At 41.5% G+C, this 6,000-nt stretch overlaps 1 protein-coding gene across 6 annotated transcripts in view; it reads left to right on the top strand.

Annotated features, from left to right (window-relative positions):
- The window catches only part of sulf1 (sulfatase 1), a 106,806-nt gene that overhangs the window by 62,877 nt on the left and 37,929 nt on the right, over positions 1 to 6,000 (top strand). The window contains exon 1 of one of the 6 annotated variants that reach the window (XM_016483772.1): positions 776 to 899. The exons of the other annotated variants lie outside the window; for them this stretch is intronic. The gene's annotated coding sequence lies outside the window, so the exon portion shown is untranslated. Of the gene's footprint in view, positions 1 to 775; positions 900 to 6,000 lie in introns of those variants that run through there. 6 annotated transcript variants of the gene reach the window in all.

The raw sequence follows: 6,000 nt of genomic DNA, 5'->3' as shown, positions 1-6,000 counted from the left end.
AGAGAGAGAGAGAGAGAGAGAGAGAGAGAGAGGATTCGTATTGATGAACAACTTTGGGAATAATTTTTGTGATTTTGAATTTAGATTTCAGTCTTATTGTCAATGACAATTTCATACTCTGTGATTTAATATCCTGTATGGCTTCTCAGTTTTCCTAAGGCTTTGGACATGTGTTAAGTATTTAACCCCCCTCGTGTTCACTTACAAACTCAAATCAAAAGCAGCGGGAACCCTTGTGCCACTGTGCTGCATGGCTCTTGTGCTGTTTATAAAATGGCTCTTTGCTTTTAACTAGTTGCATATATTCACTGCTGTTATGTTAAACAAATCACAGTTGCCAGCATGCTGGACATTTAACAGCTTTGTATGTACGGTCCTTTCTGTCAAGTGCTGGAAAAATGGCAGCATGTGGAGGTGGCCAACGGTGCCAGCTGTTCCCAGGATCCTCTGAGGAGCATCGTGTTAGTTGCACAGCCATTCCCACCACATGGACATTAAAAGTCTTGTTTAGATAGGCAGTGAGAGAGGAAATTGAGCCACACTGTGTAGTAGCTGTTTATCTCAGCTTAATAATAGTGTTCCTGCAGGAAGTGAGGTTGTAATTTAAAAGGGAAGGGTGGGTGACTGTCACAGTCTTCAGCGGGCGTGCCCAGGATGGCCACCAGATGACCTTGTTACCTCATTATTGTTTAAGTTGCTCCACCTGTGTCTCCCTCGCTAGCCTCCTCATTTGGTTTCCTATTTATTCTCCTGGGGCCGGTTGTACCAGCTGGACGTACACCCGGTTGTAAGACTAGGCTGGACGTAAAATGTGCTTTAAGTCGTGTGTAGAATTTATACCCGTTGAACCATCTCGGCATAGTGCTACGTCTGACACTAAATCTTACGCCTAGTCAGAGGTAGGTGTAAAGTGAAAATTCATGATTTGCTCTGACATTATTCGTTTTTAGGATTCATGTATGTTAGTTAATTATTACTGCAGACGTGACCTGTAATGTTTATGGTCTTTTCGGGCAGGATAAGCGATATCAATCGCGAAGCTCTGTGCTATCCTACCACACTGTCGACATTGAATACAAAATATATTTCTGTCAAGCATGTAATAATTATGCAGTAAAATATTACATATGAACTGGGATTATTAAAAGAAACTGAACCATTTGACATCTTGCTTGGAAGGACAGTGTGCTTGAAAATATTTCACGTCTTTAATTCAATTCATTATTTGTAGGGTGCCTACCATCCAATAATCGCAATAAGTTTTGTGCGTTGTTACTTTTAATCAGAAATAAATTTATCAGCTTTCAAATTCTGTGAATTTTATCACAAAATACAAACCATAAATGTGCTTTTTCAGCCACAGAAAGACAGCAAAACATAAAATGTCACGTAAAGTCACAATTACCTCAGGAAAGACATTCATTGTACATAAACTTGATAGTCAGCTATAAAAAAATAACTCTAGAGAGAAGCATTGTATTACATTTATTATATTTTACTTAACCTTGATGAAATCTGTCATGGGAGTGTGCAGGGAGACTTCAGATATAAAAACGCGGACTTGTTAGGAAATGTTTACTCAATTAAATCATAGCACAGTGATTTCACTTATATTATGTCTTGAGCAACTCAGTTCTATAATAGTAGTTGTAGCCATTGCGGCTTGAATGTCTTCTCAGCTCTATCTATAACTGAGGGAGAATGTGTCGGCGTGGACGCGCGTTATCTACGCCGGGCGTAATTGCGCCTGATCGTAGTTTCAGTTGGTGCAACAGGTGTAAATATTTATTGTAAAGCAGGATGTTGCAAAGCCCAGCGTAGGGCTTACACCCAGCGTTTTTACGTCTAGCTGGTGCAACTGGCCCCTGGTGTCTGTAATCCTGGGCTGATCCGTCGTTTTTCATTGTGTGTGTGTTATGTCTGCATGTAGTGCAGTTCCTAGCCTGCCTGTCTGTTTTCCCCCTCGGGGTTGTTTTAGTTTGTTTTTGTTTCATTTTATTATTAAACGAAAGAACCATTCATCCTGCACTTGAGTCCTCGCTTCATCTCTCCACACGCACCGTGACAGAACGGATCAGCCCAGGATTACAGGCACCAGGAGAATAAATAGGAAACCAAATGAGGAGGCTAGCGAGGGAGACACAGGTGGAGCAACTTAAACAATAATGAGGTAACAAGATGGGCGGGGCAAGACAATAGACAGGAGAGAGCACATGGCAACAAACAAACACAACACAAGCCATGTGCTCACAGAACACAGTGTCATCTGGTGGCCATCCTGGGCACGCCCGCTGAAGACTGTGAATAGTGACATCATAGCTGTAATTGAGTTGACAGTGCAAGGTGTTGTCTTGCTTATCTGTAGCTCATAGCACTATTTTATGTTCTATAGTTTATGAGTGCAGTCATGATGTTTGGATGATTCTTCCTGCTTTAGGAACTTGAGAGAAAAACAAACTGAATGAGCTCTCAATAGTGGCCCCAAGTGTTTGAGCATCACACTATTGCATCAGGGTCATGGTAGGCAAATTCATTTTGGGTTGCCTAGATTGCCGAGATTTGGACAGTTCTGTAAGGGCCTTTCAAGAACTTGAAGCTACCAATGGTTCCTCTAGTCAGAACTTGAAGATGATAAAGGTTCCTCCTCCAGTAATTCCATCGAAAACGAAAGGTTTATGGCACTTGACATTTGTATTTTGAGGCAACTTCATAAGGTATCTAGGGGTCCTCAAAGATTCTGGCAATGGGTCAATCTGAGGAACTCCAAATGGTGTCTCCATATATTTCACTTTTTTTAAAGACGCCTTCTGCTAATAAGTTCTAGACTTAGGTGCTAATTGGGCACCTACTTGAACCCTTTGGGGTAATTACAATTGGTAAGGTAATGGAGCCAGTCATTATTGATCATCTTCGTTCACATTGTAGCAGGTTAACAGGAGTAGAGGCACGGATGTTTAGTTATTTTTGGCTTGTCCAAAGAATGGACAGTGTTGGGGGATCTTCTGAACACTCAGGACTGGGTGACTCTGGAAGAGTCATTGTGGAGGATTGGGATGGACTAGCCAGGTCTGAAGGAAAGTTAGGGTCTTTCAGTTTTGTAAGTGGAAGTTGAAAGAGCTCAGAAGCTTTTGCCTAGGAGGTGGTCAAAGGGTCCAACCACCATTGTGCCGCCCCAAGCCTTCCATTGCACATTGTATTCTTGCACATTTTCAAGTTGCATTTTGCTACCACATGCAATCTCACACAAACTAGCCTGTTCTTACCTGCCTATGGATGGCATTCTCCATGCCATGCCAATTCTGCTGTACAATATTGTAGAGAACAGGCAATCCTATTTAAGGTTGAAAGAATAAGGGCCTGCCTATATCACATGCAATTAAGCAGCCGTCAAGATGCATTGGAGTGAATGAGGCTCAAAAGGGTGGTGTGGCCAGGGGGTGATGCCTTTATCCTCCACTAATTCAGAATAGAAATAGAGAACCAACTGGGGGGGAAGAATAGGCATGCAGCTCTGCCGACAGCTCACCTAATAAAAGACAGCATGCAGCGCTTTCAAAAACGTAACCTCCCACCCTTCCCTTTCATTTTTTTTTTTCTTCAACTGCTGCAGGAACGAATTGAGTGGGTCCCTAACGGCCTCTTTCGGACATGACAACTCTAAGCATGCAACGTATCCAAACTCAAGCATATTCTGTTGCTGAACAACTTTGATTTGCTTTCATGTCTCTTTCTCGTCTTTACCGTGGGGATATGAGTCTGACCTCTGCTGTGGCTTGCTCTTGAGTGGAATGCCTATAAACCTTTCATTGCTTTGGGTTTGTCTCGCCAGAGCCCAACATGCAAGCCACTGGAGAGTCGTACCATCCAAATGAAGTGGTTCTGTGGTTTTCCTGTTTGGTTGCCATGGTGTGATCGATGTGGCAGTGAAGAAATTAGATGTAGATCAAGGGTAGGGAAATTGCATTTGGTTTTCTCCTCTTTTAATTAATTTTTACCAAAATGTTGTTTTTAGTTGATTGACAGATGTTTTATGATACAAAAGGAAGAAATAAGAGTCCAGTCTCTATTTTATTTTGTGCCTGTTCCAGGACCAGTATGAAAGCCTGTTAACTAAAAGGCGAATCTTTATTTAATCTCTTAATTGCGACTTCAGAAATTAAGAGATTAAATAAATGCAGCTCTGCCGACAGCTCACCTAATAAAAGACAGCATGCAGCGCTTTCAAAAACGTAACCTCCCACCCTTCCCTTTCATTTTTTTTTTTCTTCAACTGCTGCAGGAACGAATTGAGTGGGTCCCTAACGGCCTCTTTCGGACATGACAACTCTAAGCATGCAACGTATCCAAACTCAAGCATATTCTGTTGCTGAACAACTTTGATTTGCTTTCATGTCTCTTTCTCGTCTTTACCGTGGGGATATGAGTCTGACCTCTGCTGTGGCTTGCTCTTGAGTGGAATGCCTATAAACCTTTCATTGCTTTGGGTTTGTCTCGCCAGAGCCCAACATGCAAGCCACTGGAGAGTCGTACCATCCAAATGAAGTGGTTCTGTGGTTTTCCTGTTTGGTTGCCATGGTGTGATCGATGTGGCAGTGAAGAAATTAGATGTAGATCAAGGGTAGGGAAATTGCATTTGGTTTTCTCCTCTTTTAATTAATTTTTACCAAAATGTTGTTTTTAGTTGATTGACAGATGTTTTATGATACAAAAGGAAGAAATAAGAGTCCAGTCTCTATTTTATTTTGTGCCTGTTCCAGGACCAGTATGAAAGCCTGTTAACTAAAAGGCGAATCTTTATTTAATCTCTTAATTGCGACTTCAGAAATTAGTTTTTTTTTTTTTTTTTTTGTAGTTGCAAATCTCACAATATAATTTTATGTCTTGCACATGACATTTCCACCCGTAATTCCGATTGCTTATTTTTAATTCTGACTTCTCAAAATTGCAACCACCTCAAAACATTTATTTCTCGCAAATTGTTGCTTTGTTGTAATTGCAACTATTTATTTCTCTAAATGAATTCCTTTTGTAATCCCAACTGTCATTATTCTGACATTTCTTTTGATTGCGACTTTATTTCTTCTTTGACTTAGCGATTAGATCACAGTTTGACTTTCTTATTTTGAACTTTCTCTTATTTTTTCTCAAACTTATATATACACGTTACATTTTTCACTCTTAGGTTAAAATGGGCTTCCATAGGAAAGAGGCCAGCTGAGATTCCCAGAGGGCATTCCAGAGCTCTGCTCAGGCTCATTTACATATGGCATGTTTTTCTCTGGCAGGTTTGGCCTGCTGGCTGTGAATTCGTAAATGCATGTGAATATTTGCCTGCACTTCTTTTGAAAATGAATCCTGTGATTTTTGAAAAGATCATACAGTCTGTGGATGGGGAGTGACCTGTAAGTACAGGTGTCAGAAAAATGCCAGTGCACTCAAAGTTAATTACGTTACAAATTATGTGATCGCACGCTTCGGGAAAAAAGCCACACGCATTCACGCCTCAAGCGCTGGCGAAGGGAGCATCAGAGTACAAATTACAGGTTGCATTTCTTCGTGTTGCTGAAGAGATGGATAACAAATAGGTTTTTTTTTTCCTTTTATGAGTAACATCCCATTTGTGTCTATAGCAGAGAGTGACGGATAAGGTCAGGGATGGGTTTTCTCATAGTCGATGTCTTTCTGCAGCGATTCTGTCTGTACATGCCCTGCATTCTGGAAATGTACCGTTTCACACTGGGACAGAAATGCTCTGACTGGGGCCTGCTGACAGAGCCCTCCATCCACCCACTTACCCCTCCCAAAAACAGTCTGGAATTCTGTTCCTAAGTGCCCCTTGTACACGTTCAGCTTTCAGGTTGCCGCAGTCTTCGCTATAAGAGGTAGAGTCTTAAATGAACATCCACTGGACAGTGCTGGTGGTTTCGCCAGCATTGAGAATGTGCTTTCCAACCCATCTGACAACATGAAAAGCTCTGTGATGTGCACTTCTGTGGCTTT

Source organism: Sinocyclocheilus anshuiensis, unplaced genomic scaffold, assembly GCF_001515605.1.
Source record: "Sinocyclocheilus anshuiensis isolate Anshui unplaced genomic scaffold, SAMN03320099.WGS_v1.1 scaffold990, whole genome shotgun sequence".
In the NCBI taxonomy this organism is placed as follows: Eukaryota; Metazoa; Chordata; class Actinopteri; order Cypriniformes; family Cyprinidae; genus Sinocyclocheilus; species Sinocyclocheilus anshuiensis.
The sequence above is the reverse complement of the archived record's forward strand: the minus strand, read 5'-3'. Positions and strand labels throughout refer to the sequence as shown.